Source organism: Poromitra crassiceps (genome assembly GCF_964638095.1).
Source record: "Poromitra crassiceps genome assembly, chromosome: 1".
In the NCBI taxonomy this organism is placed as follows: Eukaryota; Metazoa; Chordata; class Actinopteri; order Beryciformes; family Melamphaidae; genus Poromitra; species Poromitra crassiceps.
In genome coordinates, this window is record NC_139623.1 from 125295361 (window position 1) to 125309601 (window position 14241).

Genomic DNA, 14241 nt, shown 5'->3' on the forward strand with positions numbered 1-14241 from the left:
TGGAGAACGGACGCTCCCAGTGCCAGAGTTTCAGAGCGTTTTCAGTGATTTCTCGAGGCCCACAGAATATTGTGTGATATTACTATGTAAACACCGAACACGCACAAAGAACGAGGAGACTCTATTGTATCATCAGCAAAAAAAAGTTTATTGATACCATTTTCCGTTCTTTAGTTATCAGCCGGAGAAGATAGGTTGTTTTGAGCAAAAACAGGCGTTTCAAATTAGAAGCTGAGATATTCCGCCTTTTGTGAAATGAAGCATTTCAAGCACATTCACTGAGTCTGAAGCTAATATTTTCTGATGTAGTGACGTGGTGTAGTTGTGTGGTGCCCTGCATGCCCCACTCCCCTCTCCCCCCCTCAGCTGCAAACTCCTCCCCACACTAACACACAGCCTCACGCACCCAGCGTCTATTTTCAGAGTGCTCCGTTTTTGTGCGCCGGCTCCCAGCGCGACACGGAAAAGCCAAACCGGACTGCTGAGAATGGTTTGGCCCTTCGGCGTCGGGTGCTGCTTTTCTGGTGGCTAATCGTGTGGAGAAACTATACAGCAGAGACAGAGAGGCTCAGTTGTGGGCGCGGATTGACTGCTGTTCGCAGCCAACGTCAGCTCCAGCCAGAGCAATCTATATGGCTCTGGCTGCAGCATGAGCGGTTTCTCTTTCATCACGGGGCTTTTTCCTGCTGTTTTCCTGACCTTTCTCTAATCTGGAGAGCACTGTCGCCACCTAATGGGTCTGTAAAATAGGTTATACACCTTCAATAGCTCCCGTATTTTTATACACAAGCCACTCGTGTTGACTTCAATGTAAAATAGCAGTACCAAAAAAATCTATAGAAAAATAACATAATTCATTTTGTTTATAAATGACCCAAAGACACCATGACATGACAATATATTTCAAGTCGGCCGGCCATAGAATGCACAAGATAAATCGACACGAGGTACTTATATGAGGCCTTATATGAACGCTGTATCCAGTTTCCACCAGGTTACATGCATTGTCCACATTGACGGCAGACCTTTTTTTTTTTTTTTTTTTTAATTGTTAGTGAAACTATAACAACACAGCAACTCTTCGGCATATCTCTATCAAATTAAACCATTTTAAATAGTTTGTTTGAAGTGGTTTCGGCTTCTTGTACCGTCTTTTATATATGGTGGGTTTCCCCTAAAAAGGGGCGCACCCTAGCAACAAGTTAATACACCCTTTCAACCGCCTAAACACGTCCTAGCTACACATTGCCGATTGGGGCTGTATTTATAGTGGATGGGAGGGCGGGGTCTAAGGCAGGGGCATTGCAAGGGGGGCGGAGCGTCGCGCCACAGCAAGCACAATTAAATTTGCTTTAGCAAATTTAGCCCGATCTAGTTGAATATTACAAGAATATCGGTATGCCTATTATGTGAAACATTTACTTGTAGTCCTATTATATGCATTGAACTGAATCTTTGGAAAGGAGAGGGGGGGGAGCTGTATGTTAACATGCTGTTTAGATGGATTTTTTTTTAAACAGAACACAACTATTGGCTATTATTTGTGTGCAGTGTGACTGACACTTAGAATAAAGAGGACATAGAGTCTTGCATTGTCAACCAGCAAGTATCTGTGTATATGTTATGATCATGACATTCAGTTATGATCATAAAATCAGATGAATGTGATTGTTCATTTTATTGAAATGACTGTCACAGGTAGCCTACTTAAAGCAGGACTTACCCCCTTTTGGCTTTTGGTGTGGTGTGTGAAGGATTCTGGTCAAAATCTCCACATTTGAGACCAAACTGTTACAATTGTACCATTTGTATCATTTGGCGCCTCTATGGGTTCAAACCTGCTTTTTTTTTGCCCTCCAAAATGCCCAAAATGTGGTTGCATCCTTCGTTACGGCCAACTCCCGCCTTCCCCACTCATGTGAAAAACGTTTTCTTCATGTGATCATTACTGTAGTTCACACCAGAGCCATAATAGGATAAGTGAATAATAATAATTCACTCCAATGGACCCGTTTTTAGCACGAGCCCTTTAACAGCGCAAGGCATCGTGGGTACCTTAGCTAATGTTAGCGGCTAGTTAGTTATGTTACATGGCAGTAAAACGCCACTGAATGACCAAATTGATATAACTTTTAAGCATTTTGAGTAACACTGTTTCCATACCACCAGCGGTGGTTGTTTATAACGTGGCTATATTTATACCGTTCTCTATCTCTGATACACTGAAAATACTGCCTGTCATACCAAAAAAAAGAAAGAGGGGTTGGGAGGCAGGCCATAGCATCTCTGTCGATGATTTGATTTGACAGTTCTGGCCACTGGTGTTGGCGTTGGCCAATGCTGGCGTGTTCCGCCCCCAAATCGAGTGGGTTCCGGGACAAACAGGCTCGCTGAGACGTGCAGTTACGTTAACTTGAGGAGCATTGCGGTAATTACAATATTCCTGGAATGCGAGTTTAACTAACCAGTTACATGTCCTCTGCATTCTACATCAAATGAAGACATTACTGTTTGTTTTATTTTGTATGTTACATAGGCTACTTATTGGCCAAGTTATTAGTTAGTTTATGGGCTAGGAATTCTGCCAGGCAAGGGCCTGCAGAATTTTCAAATCAAGTAGAATACCGTTTTGCCAGAAATCTGGTGGGTAAGTCCCCCTTTAATGTTAGTGTGATGTATGGAGTTTTGACTTTGCTGTCCCGTCCGTCCATTGCTGTAAATAGCGTTAAATACTGTTTTGTTAATCATCACCCTGTCCTAGAGAGCTAAACAGCAGTAGACTAACAGTGACTGAGAAAAATGTCTTGTTTATTTCCTGCAGACTAGCCTATATCATTTAGTAGCATTTATGGATGATTTTTCATTATGACCTTTGACCTTGACTTACACAGTTTACCTGTGTATGGCCAGTGTATTCCTCTGTCACGTCTAGCTTTGTCAGAGAAGTGAGTCCTTTTTTCTCTTGAAAATGAACGGCACTAAATGCGATCACCAAAAATCACGATTGCCAGAAAACGCTCCAAAAATCCTAAAAGGCTCCTCTTCTTTGGAGCATCTTCCAGTCTCGGTCCGGGAGGCAGACACCCTCTCCACATCTAAGAGTATAGTAGTTTCCTCTTTGATAAAGCTTATAGGTAGGGCTGGCTCACCAGCCCCTATATGATGCTATAGGCTTAGACTGCTGGGGTTTTTTCTTCCCGTTAGAGGGAAGTCTTTTCCAAGACACACTGAGTCACTTATATCTGTTCACATTCATGTCCCATTCATGCATGTTACTGAATTGGCTTCTTCCCAGAGTCTTCGTGTTTCCAATTCTTGCAGGAGCTATGGACAGAACGATGCAGAATAGATGCAGAATAGATCCTCCATGATCTCCATCCTGACTCCAATGGGAAGAGACCCCACCACTACTATTATTAGTCTATTATACAGTTGCTACTGTTACTACTGTTGTAACTGTGTGCATTATATTACTGCAGGGTTCCCACACAGGTCCTTGAAAAGCTTGAAAGTTTGTTAATTAGAAAAAGAAAAATCAAGGCATTACAAGTTTTTGAAAATAGACATGGTTCATTAAGTTGCGTTTCTTCTGGATAGAGAATTCGGGTTAGGGTTAGGGTACATTACGTCATTTAGCAGAGAGGGTAACCCTCCAGCTCTTGACAAGCGAAAATGTATTTTCTAACAAGTGTTGCAGTTGGTGGATTTCTGTCATTTGCAAGTGTTCACACATCTAACCCTCTAGCTTTTTAATTGTCTGTGAGCTTCTGCTAGTTCAAATTCTCAGTGTTGTAACAGTAATTAACCCTGATTCATGTATCAAAACTATGCCATGTTGGGTCCTCGAATTTGGGAAATTGGGCCTTGAAAAGTCCTTGAATTTGATGTTGAAGGTGGTGTGGGAACCCTCTTACTATGTTCTTAATTATTATACAGTAGTTGTTAATTGTATCATTATTACTGCCACTACTTTGCATCTCTCTCTCTCTCTCTCTCTCTCTCTCTCTCTCTCTCTCTCTCTCTCTTTGTCTCTCTCTCTCTGTCTCTCTCTCTGAACACCCACGAAGAGCCAGGTCTGCTCAAGCTTTCTAACAGCTCTATTTGTAAAGTCTTCTTATGATTTGGCGCTATATTTGATTGATTGAAATTGATTGATAAAAGTTAATTTGTGAAGATTACCTTGCTGAACACAAAGGTCTTGGTTTCATAAACTTTAGTTTAACCACAGACCTTATTTCATCCATCTAACCAAAATCCCCATACAAAAAACCCATTGACTTTGAGACGAGGGAAACAGGCGATGCTAACTTACAGGTTATAGAACTCATACCTGCAGCACTATATTATGCTGATGATTGCGGTCCACAGATATATAGTTCCAGGCAGCCGAGCAGGCCTGACGGCTGAAGGCTCCTAGGTCTTCCCTCAGCTATATTTGGATGATGAGAAGTGGGCCAGCAGCAGCAGCGAGGCGGGCCGGGTCGGGGTCGGCTGTCAGCATGCTGTCTGCTCGCTCCTGTAATTGCTGTTGGAAATGTGCAGCTACAGTAGCCAGGATCCAGAAACATCAAAGAAATAAAAACCTGGACGTCTGTAAATTAGCAGCAGAATCTCCCCCCCCCCCCTCCCTTTTTTTTGGGGTGGGGGGGGGGGTGGGGGGTGGGAGAGGTTAGGTTTAGGGTCTGGGGGAGGTTAGGTTTAGGGTTAGGGTCTGGGGGAGGTTAGGTTCAGGCATGGGGGTGGGGGAGGGTAGGTTTAGGCGTGGGGGGTAGTGGGAGAGGTTAGGTTTAGGGTTAGGGTCTGGGGGAGGTTAGGTTCAGGCGTGGGGGCTGGGAGAGGTTAGCTCCAGCCGCTCCACCGACACGCTGCACACCGCCTCGCTCAGCTGGTTCTGCTTGTGGGCTATCGGCATTGCAGGCCCTCGGCACATAGTGCCCAATTCAGCCTCCCTCTTTTTGAAGCCTATGCGGGAATTTGCATTCTTTGCCTGTAGTGAAATAAAACATGATTTGAAAATATAAGCCCAGGTCCCCTGAGTGCTGCAGCATGTGCCATGCCACTGGGCACAGGGTGGCGCTCTGGGAACAGGGATGTGGCAGGAAAGTGGAGCAGCTCTTCCATTTCTATAAGGTTTGATTCAGAAAACCAGTTAGTTGCCTAGCAGCACCATCTCAAGCCGATTGGCTCCCTCCCTGCAGTGCTGTATGAGGGGTGATGAATGCCACAGAGAAGCAAAAGAAGGATACCATAGACTGTATATAAATAATGGACGTTACCACCATGATGTCACCCATTGGTTTGTGCAATGCCATTTTCAAGCCTCGAGTTCGGCATTTTGACCTTCGCCTCGAGTTCAGCATTTTGACCTTCGCCTCGAGTTCGGCATTTTGACCTTTTTTTTTAGCCAGAAGCAGCTAGTGGGAGACCAGTGGTTTCAGCGAGGAAAACCCAGGGAGGAATCATAGACATTTGCAAGAAGGTGATGTTTGTGTGACTGGTTTCTTTCCCCATGCAAGAGCTAATGTTAGATCAATGATATTTGGTGATGTTAGCTGGCTATAGTTACATAAATTTCCACACGATCTGTCATTTCCACTTTTAGGACGTGTCATGTTCGTCTCGCTTGCTAGACTCTCCCTCCACAGTCCCTTATCTAAACGTTAAGTGAGGCACTGAGAAAAGTCCCAAGCAGCACAACATGCCAATCCGCTCATCGTACATGTCAGAGACATTCCAAAGCCACCTACCAAAGCAGAAGTCTTCATTGATTAGATCTGCCTGGTTGTGAAAGCTTGATGCTGCTAATAAATAACTTTAATATACCAATCATTCTGTGATTGGCATGTTCTGCTGCTTGGGACTTTACTCACCGCTTCACTTAACTCATTGAGTGCCAGCCACTTTTGGAGAACGGACGCTCCCAGTGCCAGAGTTTCAGAGCATTTTCAGTGATTTCTCGAGGCCCACAGAATATTGTGTGATATCACTATGTAAACACCGAACACGCCCAAAGAACGATGAGACTCTCTTCTATCATCAGCAAAAAAAAGTTTATTGATATCATTTTCCGTTCTTTAGTTATCAGCCGGAGAAGATAGGTGGATTTCAGCAAAAACACACGTTTCAATTTAGAAGCTGAGATAATGAGCCTTTTGTGAAATGAAGCATTTCAAGCACATCGCTGACTCTGAAGCTAATATTTTCTGATGTAATGACACCTCAAAAATAATTTCCTTCAATAAAACAGTGAAAACAAAGGAATTTTGTTTGGCCAAATAATATTTTTTAGCTGCAACCAGCAGCGCTGGCCCCTGCGTGCGCAGACCCTACACCTTCTTGCTGGTCTTGATTTACTGCTGGTGGGCATCAGATATTCTAGCTTGTTTGCCTGTCTCTGTCCATCGAGCCTGCTGTCTGGGTCTGTGTTTACTGTCAATGGTTGTATGCTGCCCTGCGTGCCCCACCCCCCTCCTCCTCCTCCATGGGAGTGTCTCTGGTGGCTCTGCTGCGTTTGCTCTGCGTTTGCTCTGCACTGAAAAGTGCGCTGCACCCCGCTTTTTCACAGCGTGTCGCCGGCTCCCAGCTGAGAAGAATGTAACTTTTCAGAAAGACGCTGGTGTCGGCAACTAAATCATATGGAGGGGCTATCGCAGCGGAGACGGAGGGGCTCAATTGTGGCAGCAGATTGACTGCTGTTCACAGGCACAGCTAACGTTATGCTTCATGCATATCGATGCATACCGATGCCGTTTCCGTTTCCATAACGACTTCTTCTCTGTTTTTTACTCAACTTTCTCTAATCTGGAGAGCACTGTCGCCGCCTAATGGGTCGGTAAAATAGGTTATACACATTCAACATGCCCCAAAATTTTACAGGAGATGTTATAGGCTTTGATCCACGTCCCACCGTCAAAAAACGCAATTGACGACAATTGTTGTCATTGGCACTCAATGGGTTAACGCTTGGGCACGGGACTGTGGAGTGACACATCCAAACGGGCCTAGGGCAGAGCATGAATCACAGCCACTCCTCTGTCTCCTTCACCTCTTTGTCTTTGTCATTAATCATCCTACATTCCCCTCCTTCCCCTCCTCCTTGTTATCCGTGGCATTAATCACCCGCCATACTTCTCTCCGCAGTATTTTTAAACCACACCGCGAATCCCACAGTGCAGAGAGCTGGGGCTTCATGAGGCTGTTTCTCTACTTTGTGTTTTTGAAGTATATGGCTATATTCTGTATTTTTTCACATTATCCTCTACGTGTATATACAGTATATTTTGTATTTTCTGCTTTTAATCTGAACATATTGCCATAAAAAGATGCATTTTCAGCAAAGAAACTTGAAGCCATCTTAATTGGGTTCTTATTTTCTACAAGGAATAATTCACATGTAGAATTACCTCACCAAAATGTCAAGGATACTCTTCAAATAGAGCAGGTAAGGCTCTCCTCTTTACAAATATATCTCCTTTGTGTTTATCATTTAAACAGGGAGCTTTAAAGACTTTTAATCTGTTATGTTTCACACAAAAATCCCTATTCGCATGGCTTATGTGATTATCCATCTTTTTTCTGAAAAACAGTTACTTCTTATAACTTAATGAAAATAACTCTGGTGTTTCTTTTGCCAGATATTATTACTTAACTCTCACAAAATACATTAGAATACAATATAATACAATACAATGCAATACAATACAATACAATACAATACAATACAGTTAGTTCAGTAACCAAATATGTATTAGTATTGCCTTCATAATAATTCATTTTAACAAATATATAATTGATATTTATTGCGATAGAGGGTTTCAGCACCAATAAAAACATGAATTAAAGTGTCGTAAAAATATTTTCATGAGACTCTTCTGTTGTTTTTACATAGAAACTTAGGTAAAGTTAGTAGAGCACATAATGTCTCGATCTTCAAATCTCCAAAAATCTAAATGGTTTTGTCAGAATATAGAAATATATAATTTAGATTGCGACTTAATTTCCTCACAGCCATTCAACAAACAATCTGGCCACCCAGAGTCTGATTTTGATGACTAATAACCTACCTTTTTTACATCAAAAGTCCCACTGGTACACATGTTTTTGTTACCCAAGGAAAGCATTACTCAAAATGTGAACGTTACAATGAGGGCTTTATTTTGAAAGAGCTAAAGTGGATGACCTACAGTAGCCTACTTACATTCTGGCTGACTTGATACAGTCTATGCGCCTGGGGCTGGCTGCTGCTGTGTGCGTGGGGTGCATTGCACACGTGCATGATGAGAGCCACTTTTTTTTCTCACCATATTCCATCAATGTAGAATTGTCAGTATTTTGTGTCAGTAACTGGCTGTAATCAGGCTGTGGGAATCACTGAATCTCTACTGACTCACGCTGGAAAAGGGGCGGCAACTCAGGAGGCCGAGAAGCAAGGTCAGAAAATCATGCGTTGGACCACTGCCTACAGTATATCGCCGTGGCGTAAAAACCCACCTAACTTGCAGGGTCGCTCTATCGGCTAAACGGCCCGTCTTGGAAACTTTTAGAGTCTAAGGCCTCTATCTTCCCAAAAGCGCTAATTTTGCGTTTGCGCTCGTTTAACGCCATGTGCAATGCAAATTGGGGGTGGACACAAGCGCATGCTGGGCATTGGCTGCCCCATGCCAAAGCAGGGTCATAGTCTTCCGTCCGACCTCTCAATAGTTCGACCACTCATGAGTTAGACTACCCAAAGATCCGCCCTATTATTTTAATCTCATAAATCCGACCTCCCAAAATTCCGACCGCAGTAAATTAGACAGTTGCGTGACTCCAGAGAGAGAGAGAGAGAGAGAGAGAGAGACTCTCTCTCTCTCTCTCTCTCTCTCTCTCTCTCACACACACACACACACACACACACCCTCCATCTCTCTCTCGTTCCGAAGCAAATGCGCAGCGGGTCGTGCACGCCACGCACAATTACGGCGTTTTCACAGTTCATACGGTTATTTCGGTGCCTCGTAAGACCAGACACAAAAATTATAGTTTGTTTTGTTTTCCAGAAATTCCAACTTGTTTGGTTCGGTTTCACACCAGCCAAAAAGCACCGACCAAAGTTGCCAAGTAGGGATAGCGCCTGTCGGAAGATAGAGGCCTAAAAGTTAAAAATTTAGACTGTAGAAAATACCACTACTTTGTGGATATTAGTGGGATTTTTGGCCAGTCTAAAAGGGGCTTAATAAGACTGGGACAGACGGTCGATATTTTGGGGTTTCCGCACATTACAAGGAACATCAGTGGCTGAAATATATGAAGATGCAACAATGGGGTTTTTTTTAAGTTGAAAGTTGAAAAAAACGGGGGAAATAAATGCCCCTTTTGTATGTTTTCGTGGACCCCGTATGTTTGTCGTCTCTGGAGTGAAGTGTGGCTTCTTTCAATTCAGAGCAGTCAGAGCTGACGTTAGTAAACAGGACACATGTCCCAATTCGATCTAAATCCTGCCTGGTAGTATGTTTTTGTGGAGCCCTTGTTTGTCTGTTTTTTTTTTTACCTTTGTGTGTGTGTGTGTGTGTGTGTGTGTGTGCACACGCACGCGCACTCAGATAATGCGTGCGTTAAGCCCCCCCCACACATGATCTGCGGTAAAACAGCTCTGCGCTCGCTGTCCCGTTGTTTCCTATGGGGAGAGAGAGCGCTGCCTCCCGACTATGTGACAGCGCTACCCTTGGCGTCGACGTGTCGTGCAGCGCTCGTCGCTCGAGTTCAAATTGTATAAACTTTGACCTACTTACCCCTGACCTTTCTCCGCTCTACCTCACGGTGAGAGAAGAGAAGATCACTTATCATGTGAAAGCAGCTTTATGTGTGAGAGAGATGGATATTTGCCTCCAGTGAGCATGTACTGAATGTCCAATCAATGTGGAAAGCATCAAAACAAACTAAATGTATTTTCCCAGATCTGATGTTTGTAGTTGGTTCCCATCACAGTGGTCTTCTGTAGCAAGATTATTTTATTATGACTCCGCCACCGGCGATAGCCAGGCTGGAGGCATTTTGGATCCGGGTTGTCCGTCCACTTAGGCTCAAGGATGATCTGATTCGATTTTGGTGGTCAAAGGTCAAAGGTCAAGGTCACTGTGACCTCTCGAACGCCATTTTCAAGCTTGTTAACGCGTTATCTCAGGAATGCCTTGACGGAATTTCATCAAATTTGCCTTAAACATCCACTTAGGCTCAAGGATGATCTGATTAGATTTTGGTGGTCAAAGGTCAAGGTCACTGTGACCTCTCGAACGCCATTTTCAAGCTTGTTAACCCGTTATCTCAGGAATGCCTTGACGGAATTTCATCATATTTCTCTTAAACATCCACTTGGACTGAAGGATGAACTGATTCGATTTTGGTAGTCAAAGGTCAAAGGCCAAGGTCACTGTGACCTCTCGAACACCATTTTCAAGCTTGTTAGCGCGATATCTCAGGAATGCCTTGACGGAATTTCATAAAATTTGCCTCAAACATCGACTTGGACTCAAGCATGAACTGATTAGATTTTGGTGGTCAAAGGTCAAGGTCACTGTGACCTCATGAATGCCATTCCCAAGTTCGTTAAAGCGATATCTCAAGAACGGCTTGATGGAATTTCTGCCAATTTGGCTCAAACGTCGACTTGGGCGCAAGGATGAACGGATTACATTTTGGTGATCAAAGGTCAAGGTCACTGTGACCTCTCCAACATCATTTTCAAGCTTGTTAACGCCATATCTCAGGAATGCCTTGACGGAATTTAATCAAATTTGTCTCAAACATTAACTTGGCCTCAAGGATGAACTGATTACATTTTGGTGGTCAAACTTCAAGGTAACTGTGACCTCACGAACGCCATTCCCAAGTTCGTTAACGCAATATCTCAAGAACAGCTTGATAGAATTTCTTCTGATTTGGCTCAAACATCGACTTGGACACAAGGATGAACTGATTCCATTTTCAAGCTTATTAACGCGATATCTCAGGAATGTCTTGATGGAATTTCTTCGAATTTGCCTCAAACGTCCACTTGGACTCAAGGATGAACTGATTACATTTTGGTGGTCAAAGTTCAAGGTCACTGTGACCTCACACACCCAATTTCCAAGCTCTGTAACGCAACATCTCAGGAGTGCTTTGACGGAATTTCTTCCATTTGCCTCAAATGGCGATTTGGACTCAAGAATGAACTAATGGCGGAGGCATAAGTCCGCGTTGCGGTCGTTCTAGTTTATTATCTGCTCTAGATTTCCAAAAAAAAATTGTACACAGATATGGTAATAATAATCCTCCAAAATTATGTGAAATTGCATGTTTGTTTTTAATTGAAAAACATAACATTTTCAAGGGGGAGGACCCAAATACACGCACCCTAAGTCCTCGTCGACCACCCTAGGGAAAATGCACTATGGCATTATTGTATGCAAATTAAGCGTGGCTGATTTGCTGGTTGGAAGGGGCAATTGTTGAGTTGTGATGGTGTCGGGGGTGGGGAGGGCGATGGAAAAGGTCGTAGCTCCAGGGCCCCTGGCTACTTGTTGTGATGGTGTCGAGGTTGGGAGGGTTATGGAAAAGGTCGTAGCCCCAGGGCCCCTGGCTACTTTAATCTAGCCTTGTGATGGTGTCGGGGGTGGGGAGGGCGATGGAAAAGGTCGTAGCTCCAGGGCCCCTGGCTACTTGTTGTGATGGTGTCGGGGTGGGGAGGGTTATGGAAAAGGTCGTAGCCCCAGGGCCCCTGGCTACTTTAATCCAGCCTTGTGATGGTGTTGGGGGTGGGGAGGGCGATGGAAAAGGTCGTAGCTCCAGGGCCCCTGGCTACTTTAATCCAGCCTTGGAGCCCACCTCAATATCTGATCAAATGGCCTCATGTATATTCACAGCAGGCGGGAGACTCATGGTGGCAGGCAGGTATGGCATTAGATCTATTACTTAAGTAAGTCAGATCAAATATTTAAATATCCATACAGCCACAGCGGAGAACTAGGACACCGCCAGAAGCTTCTCTCTCTCTACCTCCCTCCCTCTCTCTACCTGTCTACTGCTCTCTCTCTCTCAACATTTTTTTAATCTTTCTCTGTCCTTTGCAAAGTCTCTTTCTTGCTCTGTCTCTCATCTGCATCTCTTTCCTCACCTCAAGATGTCCTCTCTCTATCTCTTCCTCTCTCTCTCTCCCTCTCTCTCCCCCTCTCTCTTCCTCCCACCCTCTCTCTCTCTCTCTCTCTCTCTCTCTCCCTCTCTGGCTGATTCATGCGTTATGCCTTCACAAAGGTTATGTGAGGATAAGTAATTACCCAGGCTGTTTTGGAAATGTCTCAGAAGCTCATGTAAGAATAATCTATACTATAATGACGATAGCGTCTGTCTGTCTGTCTGTCTGTCTGTCTGTCTGTCTGTCTGTCTGTCTGTCTGTCTGTCTGTCTCTCTGTCTGTCTGTCTGTCTGTCTGTCTGTCTGTCTGTCTGTCTGTCTCTCTCTCTCTCTGTCTCTCTCTCTCTCTGTCTGTCTGTCCTTCGCGTATCTCCAGAACCGTTGGTCGGATCGACTTGAAACTCGGGGGGTGCGCTGATGGCGACCCGACGGGGTGCAGTGCCCTGTTTCTGTGTGGTTCGGACACGAAACACGTTTGATATTTGAATATTTGTCTTCAGTTCTGCTCCTTCGAGCCCTAAGCCCCAGCTTTAAGTAGTGTCGTTGACACTAACAGGGGAAAGTCAACACAGGAACGACACTGTTAACGACCCTGTGTTTACGGGGGGCAGCATCCCTCCTCAGGTTCCAATTAAGAGCAGAGGGTGAAGAAATCTCCTCCTATGTATGTGCCTGTCCAAATATGCATTTACAAGTCTGTCATGAATAAAATCAAGGGGAAATAATCAGTAGAGCTCAGTGATCTTAGTTAAGTGAGATTTCTAAGAGATTTTTAAGTGGCTATAATGGTAGACTATAATGAGTCACGCATTCAGAAATAATATCCTCTAGGGCGGTGGTTCTCAAATGGGGGTCCGGGGACCCCCAGGGGTAACTTCAGGTTTAACCCTGGGTTTGCCGTGCTACGACGCTAGTTCACTTCTTACCAAGGTATATTTCCACAGCAACTTATGCTGCATGGTTAACCTGGTCTGGAGCAAGGTAAGTTGCAAGGATAACATTAAACCTTAAAAGGCACCAATGAGCTTCCTGGAAAAGGAGAGAGGAGTCTTTTCCGACTGCCAAGACGCATTTAATCATACGTCTCCAAAGTGCACTGTGTGCAACGGAGATGCTGAACTTCGGTGGCGAAATCAAGCAAGCTGAATAACTTACGAATTGAGACAATCTGCAATTTTTTTTGTTTTTTGCCAGCCCTCCTTTCTGTGATTATTATGTGCAGCAGTGCTGCCTTTGGTTTTTATTAAATCTTTGAATTCTTCATATTTCCTTAAGATTATGGTTTGTTCCTTCAGTGTGAAGTATTCATTTTTATTTGCTCCCAAGCACGTTTGACCCTGCCGAATGCAGCTGAACGCTGCTTGGAGAAATATCACTAAATCACCTGCGTAAAAAGGTTACCATAAATGTCTTCAATGTCTTGTGTGCAACAGAGCTGCTATTTTTATAGGCTATTTTTAATTCAATTAAAACTATATTTCTAACGTTAAATCTATGATCTAAATAGGCCTACAGATTTTGGAAATTTAGACTGAGTTTACACTCCTACTCGCAAAAAACACATGCAGGTTTTATTGAGTAGAGGTATATTAATCTGCTGTGTAGGCACTAGGCAGAAACGGCAGCAGAAATCAAATGACTGATGTGAATAAAAGCGGTAACTTTAGACAGTCCTTCAGTAACAGACTCATATCCAACGCAGACTTTGATTGTGACATGCAGTAAAGCTCCATTAATTTGCCACTTTGATGTGGCTTTCAATGAATGAGGAAATAGGCGTGTCTGACGCTGTAAAATACGGAGCTGTCCATATTGCATTGTGATTGGCTAGTTGTTACAAAACCACGCCTCTTTCGTGGGGATGAGCTCCTGTTCCCGAGCATTTTCAGGTGCACGAGCTCAGAGTTGATAAAGAAATCCAAATTGACAGACCCATCTGATAACTGGCATCATGGTACACAATAGCACGGTTGCTTTTATCTGGTTAAGCCAAACCAGATCAAGGGACAGATCCTGGATCTGTTTATCCTCCATTCGTGGTATGGGCCTCTGATCAGCTTTTGAGCTGCAAACAACTCATCCCACGATGGTT